This window comes from Vicugna pacos, chromosome 14 (genome assembly GCF_048564905.1).
Source record: "Vicugna pacos chromosome 14, VicPac4, whole genome shotgun sequence".
Classification (NCBI taxonomy): domain Eukaryota; kingdom Metazoa; phylum Chordata; class Mammalia; order Artiodactyla; family Camelidae; genus Vicugna; species Vicugna pacos.
In genome coordinates this window covers 47,624,835-47,638,188 of record NC_133000.1, presented here as the reverse complement: position 1 = coordinate 47,638,188, position 13,354 = coordinate 47,624,835, and positions in this window count along the sequence as shown.

Here is a 13,354-nt window from a genome sequence, read left to right as displayed (position 1 = left end):
TAAACTACGAAACTCTTTAAAGCTTCTTCCATGCTGAGGAAATGTTTATTTCTTCCAGGGTATCATTTTTTCAAATTGCTTTTCAGGCTTTGCTAGATTTTTGTGGAAATTTTCATCAACAAAGCAAGGTTTCAAATGGCTTTGCGAAATTCTATAATTTGCCAGAGGATATATTTCTGATTTATTTCTTTTTCTTTTTCTGCTTCCAAATTACATTTTCACCCACACTGTGTCACTCTGCAGTTTTCCCCCAAAGCAAGTGATGAGTGAACCATTTGTTTAGTAAATATTTACCAAATAGTTTGTGATCAACAAGGAGTCTGACAAATAGTTGTCACTCAATTAAAAAAAAACATTGAATATTTATTCTGGGGGCATTTCTTAAGGTTTTTGGAGACACAAAGTATATGAAATGCAGATTCCACCTCTAGTAGGGTCTAGAAGAGAGAAAACCTATGAGAACTGGTACAGAAAATCATCATGGAAATTCAGAGAAGGAAGAACCCTCCCTGATGGGGTTTCAGAGAAGTACTTCTGAAAAAGGAAGGCTTTCAAACTGAACTAGAAAAGATATTCAGAATTGAGGTCTGTGGAACAGAGGCCAAGGCCATCATGGGCCGAGGGAACACGTGAAAACTCAAGCCCAGAGTTGTGAAATGTGTACATTGGTACTTCAGTTTCCAGCTATAGGTAAAGAATTACAATATATGCTGCTGAGAATGAAAGGAATAACATAAAGGCAAGAGAGAAGACTAACAACCCAACACTTAATTTAATATATTTCATTCCTTGAACTAGACATATTGAGCACCGATTGAGTACTCAGGTGTGGCTTGCATTGAGATCCAAGAACTGTTTAGTCAAGGACAAGTAAAACAAAATTTCTGCCCTTGAGTTTCTCACAGTTTAGTGGTGAGACCAACACATAATTCAATGTTTTCTATACAAGTTTTATGATAAAAAAGCAGGCACAGGGAAAAAAAAGCATCAAACTCTGATTGGGGAGGAAAGTCAAGGAAGGCTTCCTGAGAAGATAAAAGTGAAACTCAGCCTTGAAGGGTAAGAAGTAGTTAACAGGCAAGTAGACAGTGAGTCAGGGAAGGTGTTCAGACACAGGCAAGAAGCTGACATGCAGGCAGTGAAGTGAGGTTTCCTACAATTAGACTTCAACACACCCCACCTCAATCATGGATTATTAACTACAAACCCATTTAAACTTCACTTTATTAGCACTTGCTTTATAAACAGGACATTAAAATTTCATTCACTCAACAAATATTTATTGAGGCAAGCTTGTCCACACGGTGTTCTCTGTTTTTTTTTTAATTCCTCCCTGGTTTTTCTCATGAAGTTTTCTCTGCCTGGCATGTCAGTCTTCTCTATGTTCACCCATCAAACTTCTATCCACCCATCAAGGCCCAACTATTCAAAGGTCATCATTTTAAAGACACCTTTGCTGATATCTCAAAGAAATTCTTCCTACTTCTTTTAAGTACCCAATACACTTTCTTTGTACTATCCTGTTATGCCTACCATGTTTTGCCATATATAATTATATTTATATCAAAATTTGTGTAAGACTAAAAAAAATTGTTTTGTTTTTCTTTTTATCCTATACAAGACTAGAACAATGCTTTGCACCACCAACTTCTGTTGACATGAGCTGACAAGATTGTCACAAGAATAAATCAAATAAATGTGGTGGTCAGTATCCCCCCTACTTCCAGGTCTATGTATGTGTGCATTTATTTGCATATGCAGATCCTTGCATAAAAGTCTATATGTATATAAAAACAATATCCACCTACACCAAAATTGTCTGTAGTATTTATATTACTTTCCTCCATAGGTATTCATTTGTACAAAGAATAAAGATACTAAAAAAATAAAACTTTGGAAACTACACTAGAAGGGTGTCAATACTATATTATTCCAATTATATGATATTATAGAAAAGGTAAAACTATAGCAAAAAAAAAAGAGTCAACCAGAGTGTCCAGGATTTGCAAAGGGATACAAAACTATTCTTTGGGGTGATGAATGTGTTCTAAACCTGGACTATGGTGGTAGCTAAAGGACTTTGTATATTTGTAAAAATTCATTGACTTTATTTTTAAAATGTGTGTTTTACAGTATGTAACTTATACCTCAATAAAGTTATTTTTTTTAAGATATTATACTAAAAAAAAAAACATCCTTGACTTTAAGCCAGGTCTCTGAAAACCAAATATTTTTGCATGTTCTATAGCTTTGGACAAACTGATGAAGAAATTATCACTTGGACTAGGAAAGATAATATCAAGCAATTTTTCTATTATGTTCAAACAATCCACAGACTCACAAGTAAAATAATACTTGATTGGAAATATTATATAATGTTTGTCAATTTTGCTGAAAACTCATATTCTTAAGACATGACAAAAACCTCAGCGTGACTTAAAGAGTAATAATGGAAAGAGATGACAATCACCACAGCAGCCACATATGAGGAACCAGGAACAAGATAAAAAGAGTGGGGCTGGGAATAGTTATGTATCAAGAAACTTTCACTCCTCTAAAAAAAATGGGAAGAGAGGAAGCCAGGAAAAAAAAAGGCTGATAGCCAGGAAACCGGAAAATTGATCACTGGAATTTAAATTAGCCTGAAACCAGCTTCAATTCTGCATTCCTAAGTTGATGAAAGAACACACATTTGAGGGAGTGTATGGGCAGAACAGTTACACAGTGTGACAATTATAAAACTGACACACAGGAAATGATTTCAGGATATTCGAAATGGAAATATGCAAGGGAAGGAAGCTCCGGTGCTTCAAGACCCAAAGGTCAGATATCATGCAGGAATATTCTATTATTAGTCTCCAGTTAAAATTCTATTTTCAAATCTCATTACCAAAGAACTCCACAGTACATCCTTTTTCTGTTGTTTAGAATTTCATTATAGTGAATGTTCTATTGCCAGTCAACAGATACTGGAAAGCAAAGGCCTCTCTGGGAGCTGCTGTGAATTAAGAAGTAGGGGGAAAAAAAATCTTCAGAATCAGCTACTTACTTTCAAGTAAGGAATTATTTAAGGAACTATTTAGCATTCATCTCACCCTTTCTTAGTCATAAAATCTTGTATGTGTGTGTTGCATGTGTGATGGAAGACTCAATGTGTTTTCATGACCAGGTGACTAAGATGAGGAATTCTCACATTGGAAATCAATTGTTTGCTAGTATTGCTGCTAGGGAGGTCCTGCTCTCTTGTCCCTCCTTGCCTACTCCCCCATTTCATTCTGTAATCTTCTCTAGAAGTCTCTGATACCAAAAAGCAACAGTGTAACAACCCAACTCTTGTTTTCATTTTAACTTTAACTTCTCACATCACATTAACTTTTGTTAACCAACTGCCACCAGGTCTAAGAGAGAATCAGAGATAAAGGAGAGAGACAATCTTTCTACGGCAGAATAAGCCTTGGACTTGGACCCACAGACTGAGTTCAAGTTCCACTGACTTCTGGACACTTTATGGAAATACACATCCCGTGTGTTTTCACAGCACCCTGTGCATGCATTAAGTATAATTCCATTTCCTGTAGTGTAATTACCTCTCTGTTTGTCCTCCCCATCCCCAGGACTACCAGCTCTTCAAAGGCAATGTTTGTCTTTGTTATTGAATCCTTCCTACCCAGGAGAATGTCTGGCATGACTGGTGGAATAAATAACAGTAAACAAGTCATATCACCTCTCTGAGTTTCATTTTTTCATGTGCAAATTAAAAAGAAAACAGCTTCTTCTGGGGTTATCATGAGGTTTAAAAACATACGCAAATATAATGAAAAAGGTCACCATAAGGTAGAAAGTTATATGGCATCTCTTTATTACTTATATTCATCCAACAATTAAAAACAACATACTCCATAGCAGAATAGTTCAATTCATGTTATAGCAAAATACCACTGTAATGAAAATCTATGCACAAGAAAATAAATCCAAGCACTTGTTGACAATCTATGTATCTAAGCAATAGGTTAAGTACATTAAGTCCAGAAAAAAAAATGTAGAGTTTGGATGACCGTTTCAAATTCATAATAACAGAAACTGCCTGGCAGCCAAATACAAAAGAAGTTGGCATTCATTTATTTGTAGTCCTTTGTTTCTAAAGCTGGGGGTCAAAAGAAGTCAAATACAAAGTACTTGTCCCAAAAAAACTATCATTTTTTTTAAAAGACACATACATGGTGAAGTGTCAGATATCTTACAGAGTGTTGCGTGTAAATGCAATCATCAATTTGTTCACCCATTCTTCCTTACAGTCTACCCATTCAACCAACAACATTGAATATCCACTCGATAAATAATGCATTTTACATACATGTTGTGAGCACTACTAGGGCCAAGTTACTAGTGAAAAAGTGTCAAGTTAAGACATAGTCTGTGCCTTAAGGTACTTACAAGCAGGGGTGAAAAAGTTTCATGAATTTGTGTCCACAGGAGTCATGCTATTTATTTCAGTATTTAATATATGTGCCACATAAGTCACTGTAGAGAATTCTGAATATTTATTATAATGCCTTATTTGCACATGCAAAATTTTACTCTAAGACCATAAAAATATTTTTAATATAGACCTTTACTGTCACATAAAAAGTTTTCCTCGAGAAATATTTCCATTGAAAAGCATATGCCTGAAAGAGTTGATCTGTTCACTAAGTCAATTACATAAAATAGTGGATAAATACATTTTGTAAATGATTCAAGGATGAAGATAGCTATAGTTTTGTTGCCAGATATAAGATATTTCACAGTTACTGGGGATGCTAAATGGGAAGAATAACTGTCTCTAGTAGGTTAGAGTAAATGACCGTGCCCTATTTGACTCTGTAGACCCATGTCTAGCACAGTGCAGACAAACAGTATACTGACAGGATGAATGAATGCATGAAGAATGTGGGAACATTAGCAGTTGAGATTTATAAGTGAGACCCAAATCAAATGGAAAAAGAACTGCTATCAGTCTAGTTAGTCTTTCTTTCTTGTGGAATCCATTGCTTCTGATCCTCATCTATGAAAGTATAGTAACATGAAATTAACCGGAATTTGGAGTTCAAATCTAGACTACTTCAACTGGGTAAGTAATGTAACCTTTTGAAATTCCATTTGTAAAATGAGGATAAAAACTTTTTAAAGCTAAAGCTCTAAACTGTTCTTAGAGAGAGAAGCAAGATGGCAGAGTAGAAGGTCGCTTGTAGCTCACCTTCTTCCACAAATACACCAAACTCACATCTACGGATCTACTCAGCCAACCAGGGCACCTGCCGAACTCCAAAAGAACATCGCCCTCTTCAAAAGACAAAGACGCTAAAAATCTGGTAAGAGAAAAGGAAAAAAAAGAAGAAAAAGCAAAACAGTGCGGGACCGATCCCACAGAGACGGAGCGGCAAAGGAGGACTGGCGCTCTTTCACTGGGTCTCCCTTCTCCAACAAAGAGGCCAGCAGGATGGAGGGGGAGCCTCCAAGGCTCAGATCTGCACCGAGCACCCTTTTACTGACAGAACCGGGCACAAAGGGTCCCCACAACACCCAGCCTGAGACATGAGCTGGCAGCTGGGGCCAGGACAGGCCACCTGAGCTGAGGGAGGACTGGGGTGGCTGCACTGAGGCAGCCCCGGGGGACTGCAGGGGCCCGTGCACCATGGCTGGGAGGGGATACAGAACAGAACAACCTTGGTCCCCCTAAATTGCGAAAAAAGCAAAGCAACACAGCTGGTGTGCCCTGGGGGGAGGGGCACCGTAGCCTTTGTCTCCTCAGAGCTGTGCTGCCATCACCGGTGCTTCTTGCAAGAAGAGAGGCGGGGCACAGCCACAGATGCCATCTCCTTCTGTGTGCAGCTCCCAGGCGGGGGCGGGGCCAAGACCTAAATCCGTACCCTGGGGCTCTGTAACCTCCTAGGCAGGACAGAGACTTGTTTACAGCCCAAGGCAGATAGGATCTTTCTGCCCTGGCACCTCAGAGAACTCACGCCACCAAGACAAATAAGGAGATGAGATTTGACACGGAGCAGGGGCGGGGACATTCCACGGTCTTCCCCGAGTCCACCTTTGGAGCACCGACCCGAGGCGGAGCAGGCAGCTGCACAGAGCAGCAGAGCAACTGGTGCCGGGACAGGGTGGGCGGCAACCCGCCTTCCTGGCAGGAACGCAGCACATGACCATGGTGCTGGGAGGCAGCGCGATCTGCCCACCTGCCTTGCCCCAGCGCAGCATCTGACTGCAGCATTGGGAGGGGGAGTGACCCACCCGCCCACCAGATAAGAGCTCAGCACCTGATCCAGTGTTGGGAAGGGGCACGATCTGCTAGCCAACAGGCACTGGGAGCAGCACAGACGAGGGCACCAACGGAGGGCCTCTGGAAACAGCAAGCTGAGTTCGCAAAACAGGGCGTAGACACAAAGACGTCTCAATAAAGTCATTAGGAGCACAGCGTCTCCAGAACTAGATAACTGATACTCCTTAAGTCACAGTGCCAGAGAGATATGAGCAATATGAAGAAGCAGAGGAACCAATCCCAATAAAAAGATCAAGAGAAATCACCTGAAAGCACGATCAAGGAAATAGACATTGATGGCCTACTAGATCAAGATTTCAAAAAAGGACTGATCAAAGTACTGAAGGAACTAAAAGAAATAGTGTTTAGAGATATAAAATATGTCAAAAATGAAATAGAAGCTAAAAAGAAGAACCAAGTAGAATTAGTAAACTCATTTGCTGAGATGAGAGCTGACCTAAAGGCTGTACAAAGCAGGCTAGATAATGCAGAGGAACGAATAAGTGACCTAGAATACAGGACAACAGAAAGCACTCAATCAGAACAGCTGAGAGAAAAACAAATTGAAAACAAAACAATATAAGGGACCTATGGGATAATATAAAGTGTGCCTATGTACGCATAATAGGGGTTCCAGAAGGGGAAGAAAGATCAAAGGGGATTGAAAAGGTCTTTGAAGAAATCATGACTGAAAAATTCCCAAACCTAAAGAAGGAATCAGATATCCAAGTACAGGAGGCTCAGAGGGTCCCAAACAGGAAGAACCCAAACAGACCCACACCAAGACATATCATAATCAAGATGGCTAGAGTCAAGGATAAAGAAACGATCCTAAAGGCAGCAAGAGAAAAACACAGAGTGAGTTACAAGGGAACCCCCATAAGGCTCTCAGCTGATTTCTCTACATAAACACTACAGGCCAGAAGGGAGTGGCAAGATATATTCAAAATCCTGAATGAAAAAAAAGATGCAGCCTAGGATACTCTATCCAGCAAGGCTATCCTTTAGAATAGAAGGAGAGATAAAGAACTTCACAGACAAGCAAAAACTTAAAGAGTTTAGCAACAACTAAACCCATGTTAAAAGAAATATTCACAGGTCTACTCTAAATAGAAAAGAAGCAGGATGCTACAAAAATGAGAAACTCGTAACTGGAAAGGAGATAACTGCCATGAATTACAAAAAGAATAAACACAAAATTGTAAAAGAAGACATCTAAATCACTAAGAGTGGGAGAGGGAAGCAAGGAAAGCCACTGTGGGAAACAGGATAGAGATTCCTCAAAAGACTAGGAATAGACTTACCAAATGACCCATGAATCCTGCTCCTGGGCATATATCCAGAAGGAACCCTACTTCAAAATGATACCTGCACCCCAATGTTCATAGCAGCACTATTTACAATAGCCAAGACATGGAAACAGCCTAAATGTCCATCAACAGATGACTGAATAAAGAAGAGGTGGTATATTTCTATGATGGAATACTATTCAGTCACAAAAACCGACAACATAATGCCATTTGCAGCAACATGGATGTTCCTGGAGAATGTCATTCTAAGTGAAGTAAGCCAGAAAGAGAAAGAAAAATACCATATGAGATCGCTCATATGTGGAATCTTAAAAAAAAAAAAACATAAATACAAAACAGAAACAGACTCATAGACATAGAATACAAACTTGTGGTTGCCAAGGGGGCATGGGGTGGGAAGGGACAGACTGGGATTTTAAAATGCAGAATAGATAAACAAGATTATACTGTATAGCACAGGGAAATATATACAAGATCTTGTGGTAGCTCATAGCAAAAAAAAATGTGACAATGAATATATATATATGTTCATGTATAACTGAAAAATTGTGCTCTACGCTAGAACTTGACACAGCATTGTAAAATAACTATTACATAATAAAAAAAATTTAAAAAAACAAAAAAATTAAAAAGCAAAAAAAGCTGTTCTTAGAAACAATGAACAGTACATACATTTAAATTTTAAAAAATATCTGCAGTATATTGTATATACGTATTTACATGCAATATATTATATATGTGTAGTCAAATTGTGTCAATGTTACCTAATAAAACTGAAAACTGAAAAAAACATAAGAAAAGAGTATTTTTCAAAGACACATGTGAAGACTGGAAGTTGTAGGAGAAAATGTCCTCTGCTTCCTTCTCTCCAGCCAGTCCAGTGCTGCCAAGCTCCTCTCATGCATCAGTAGCTATCTACATGGTATGACATGGAGAATATGAGAAGTTATTCCTGGCTTAACATGCCTTTCTAACAGTCTACCTTGGGGATTGGAAATAACATCTTTGGAACTACTTGTTTGAATTAAAGCAAAGGTCAGTCCCTGACTTCCTACCTAGATAGCTCAGTGTCTACCATAACCCAATTTTTCTGCTTGAATGAAAAATGACAAGGACCAATAAAATATTAATAGATAAAAAGACAGAGAAAATTTGGCTCACAAAAAAGTTTGACATATCAGTGGATCAAATACAAAACAAAAGAGCAGACCTCAGATCTAAGCTTCATGGACTCCTGGACAGGAAGCAGGTGGTAGCAAAGGGGAGTTTCTGGGGGACAATGGTACCAAAAGATCTCCATTTAAGACAGGAGACAAGACTCGCACTCACTACTTAAAACCAGGGCTCAAATAAGACTCTCCTGTTCCCTAAGAAGAGGCTGACCATTTGTCAAACAAGCAATTACTTTATTGGAAGCTCTAAATCTCAGGAGGCAGGGTGACAATGACACAGCCTCATAACTAGAGTCTGAGACAAGCCAAATTGCTGGCTCTGGGACTGGGTTCCCAATGTTCACAGTATCATCGTGGAAACAAGTAAAATATCATTGTAAAACTGGTCATGCACTAGTCCCCTGTGGGCAGACTGAAGGAACACAAAACTTGTCATAAGTATGAAAGAGGAGACAGAAAAAGTTAGAATCTAATCTTACTATGTAGAAAAATAAATTTCAGAAGGCCCGAAGACCCAAATTAAAATAAAAAATCAAAACTTTAAGAATACATAGAATATCTCAACAAATTTCAGGTAGCATTGCGCAACAATAAATAACCTAAACAAGTTGGGGTCAGAATATAATTTGAAAGAGGAGTCAACATGTCTTGCAAATGTATTGGGAGATGAAAGGGGTCAACATATGTCCAACAAATTCGACCTGAGCAACAGAAAAATAATGTATTAACCACCGAGTTTGGGAAGACTAGAGGAAGAGCAGGCTGGAGAAGGAATATTAGGAGTAATCTTTGGGCAAATTAGAACTGAAGTTCCTATTAAACCTCCAAGTAGAGGTGTGGAACAGCAAGTTGAAAGTATGAGTCTGTGCTCAGGGGAGAAATCATACCTGGAAATTAAAATCTGGAAGTCAGAAGCTTATGGCTATTATTTAGAGCCACAGAAGTTGATGAGATTGCCTACGGAGAAAAAAATAGGAAAGAAATGGTGAAAGACTAAACCCTGAGGAATTCCATTAATTAGACACTGGGAAAAGCAGAAAGAATCAGCACAGGAGACTGAGAATGAGTGGCCAGTGACAGACCAGAAACCCAGCAGATCTTGTCCTGGAAGCCAACTGAATAGTATTTCAAGAAGGAAAAACATGACTATAATAAAAGTGTCTGAGAAATCAAGTAAAGGCTAGAACTGACCACAGGTTTGCCAATATGGGGACTGGTAGTGACCATAACATGAGAAATTCTAGTGGAGTAATGGAGATGCAAGTATGACAGAGGTATAAAGAAGGGTATGATAAGGAAGCCAAAGCAGTGTATCTAGACAGCCTCCTCAAGGAGTTTTCCTAATAAAGATAGCAGAAAAATGAGTCAATGATTGAAAAAGTAGAGCAGGAAGATTTTTTTTTCCCGGAAAGATAGGAAATATAGTATCTTTAGGCTAAAAGAAATGTTTCATTAAAGAGGAAGATGTTGATAATGAAAGAAAGAGAAAATGAAATTACAGGAGTCAAGTAAGCAGAGGGAACACAAGCAAGTCCACTAGAGGGGCATTCGACCTTAGGTAGAAGCAGAACAGTGCTTCCATCATAGCTCATGTGCTTCACATCAGTCCCCTTTAGTAGAGAGTTATTACTTATTTTATTTTTATTTTTTACTTTTAAGATAATAAGATACCTAGTTGGATCTTACAATATGTGCATCTCCATCAGATGCCCCACATGTCTGGAAATTACACACTCACCCATACATCTGAAGTCAGTGTTTGGCCCATTTTTGCAAAACTGAAATCAGGTGATCAATCCTAGGGGAATCACTCAGCCTTTCAAAAAAGGAGTCCTTCAAATTGATGGCTCCAGAAACTATATATAAAAAAAAGTCACACACAATTTATAGTTTTCTAGGCAGAGTTATCTGAGCTGAATTAAAATTTGATGCAATGTTTGGAGGCTTGAGATTTCCCATGGAAAAAAATTTAGAAGGAACTGTCACTAAGCACAGGAAACTTGAGTTTAGGGTCAACGCTGACTTGAGAAACATTTTAATTCTTTTATTTTGGAAACTCTTGGACTTTTCAGATAGGAATGCAATGTAAGACCCCTATAGTAAGTTGATGTAAAAAGTATTTCTGAGTTTCCAATTTTATATATTTCTTCATTCAGCCCTTGTGTGAGCTATACATATGTAAAATACATTGATATAGTTTAGAATAAATAATAGTTTTGTGTTATTTCTAGAATGGTATGCTCTCGCTTTTACTTTTCAGTTGAAATAGCATAACAGCTTTCTAACAGTCTGTATTGATGTGGCTGGAAAATTACCAAATGCTATAGAAACACCTTACACAGAACTCTAAAGAAAAAAATTAAATTTGTAAATTAACTTATGCTACATTACTTTGAGGTTTTAGACTATCTGAGATTTTATTCAAAAGTAAAAAAATCAACAGTTGCTAGTAATAATGTGCAGTTCAACATCTATCAATTATTTTCCTCAGAATTATTAAGGTTTAATTTAAGCAGCACCAAAAGTTAAAATTTTCCTTCTTTACACACTACACTCTGAGCAATTCAGGAATGAATAAAGGTGTGGTGATTTCAAATGTTCTTATTATGTTTCATTTCTAAGATCACTATATAAGTCAGCTCAGGCTGCCATAACAGAATACCGTAGACTGGCTGGCCTAAGCAATAAGAATTTATATCTCACAATTCTGAAAGCTGGGAAATCCAAGATCAAGGTGCCAGCCAATTCAGCTCCTGGGGAGAGCTCTCTTCCTAGCACTCACAGAGAGCTCACACAGCAGAGTGAGAGTGAGAGAGAAAGAGAGAAAGAGAAATAGAGAGAGAGACAGAGAGAGAGATCTGATCTCTTTTCCTCTTCTTATAACCCCATCCCTCATGACCTCATCTAAACCAAATAAACTCCCAAAGGCCAAATACCATCTTATTGGGGGGTAGGAGTTCAACATATAAATTTGGGGGGACACATTCAGTCCATTACATTCATCTTCTCATGCAGCTCATCAGAACTAAATACTGCATCATTTCTAAGACCTGTGTGCTGTCAGATACCACTTTGTCAAGAACCTTCTCACCGTGCACATATCTATGCACTACTGTCCAAGTACCAAATTGAGCATCCATGAGCAAGGTATGAAGGCTTGTTCATAAAAGCCATGGTACCCACTGGGTCTCTAACCAGGTCACCTAACCTAAGGCCAGATACTTCAGAACACATTTGAGGGATACTGTTGTTTGAGTTCTGTAATTTTAGAGTGCTTCAAAAAATCTATTACCTAGCAATGAGTTGTAGGGGTTTTTATTTTTTCCCAATTTAGCTTTTAATTGGTAGCAAATGAATCCAGTGACTAAATGTTACTGAGTTGGCAATTCAAGTAGGTTTTGGGGTTTTGTTGTTGTTGTTTGTTTGTTTGAACTGAGCAGGAAGCAAAAGATTTTGCCATATACAAATACAACATTTGGTTTAGGATCTTAAGAATGGAATTTTGAGCCATCCAGGCTGACTTTTCTTGTCATCCTTTAAAGTAGAGCCTTGGCCATCTAAACCACAATTTTCTTTTCCATAGGCCCAAAGTCTTCAGATTAAACAGAAGTGAAGTAAAATAGACTTTAAATATTAATGACTGCATGTGGTGTTCGAGCAGAACAAATAACTGACAGGCAATTTCCAGATTTTACACATTGTTCTGGAAAAGGCTTCGAAAGAGCAGTTCAGCAGGGACTGCCTCTCCGTGATCTGCATTGTGTTTATTTTCTTTATGCTTATTTTTAGCCTGCCTAACTACAGAATATAACGCATGCAAAGAATCAGAGAACTTATGTGCAAAAGCACTCCCACACATACAGGTAGATGCAAGATACTTCTCCCTCTCAAAGAAAAGGATAAAAGACATGGGAAGAAATAGAGGTTTTTTTTTAAAAAAAAAAAAGAGAACAAGACTAAATTAGCTTGTAACCAGCCCATCAACAGAACCTAAAGTTATTTCCACATATCCTCACACCAAATCACATCTCTATTTGTCTCTGTGTCACTCCCTCCACGTTGACGAGTCAGCCTTGACTGACATTATTAACCCTGGAATTGCTAAGCATTATTGAATTCGGTCATGGGAAGGAAAGAGGTTGAAACTATTCAAAAAGTGGAACTGAAAATGTAAAGAGTTCAGTCTGTCAATGGACTTTTCCTAATAGTAGAAATGCAGTGTCCCAGGGACATGTTTGCAGGGAAACATGAAATTACAAAAAAAGTGTGCTTTTAGAAAAATCAGAGAAAGGAGACTTCTAATGAAAAGGCAAATTTTCTAGGATGCAGCCTATATCGGAAAGGATACTGGAAAAGCCTCCATATGTCTTTTCTTTTAAAACTGTTCATATTTTCTAAATTTCTTTAAATTGAGTGCCACATTTCTAAAGGCTCCACCCCCAAGACAATTCATCCAACATTTAGGAGCACTTATTGGACCTTTGTCCCACTAGCTGCTGAGGACAGAGTAAGGAAACATCTCTTGAGGGAATAGGTTGTTGGAGCACAGGTGCATATAATTTCCA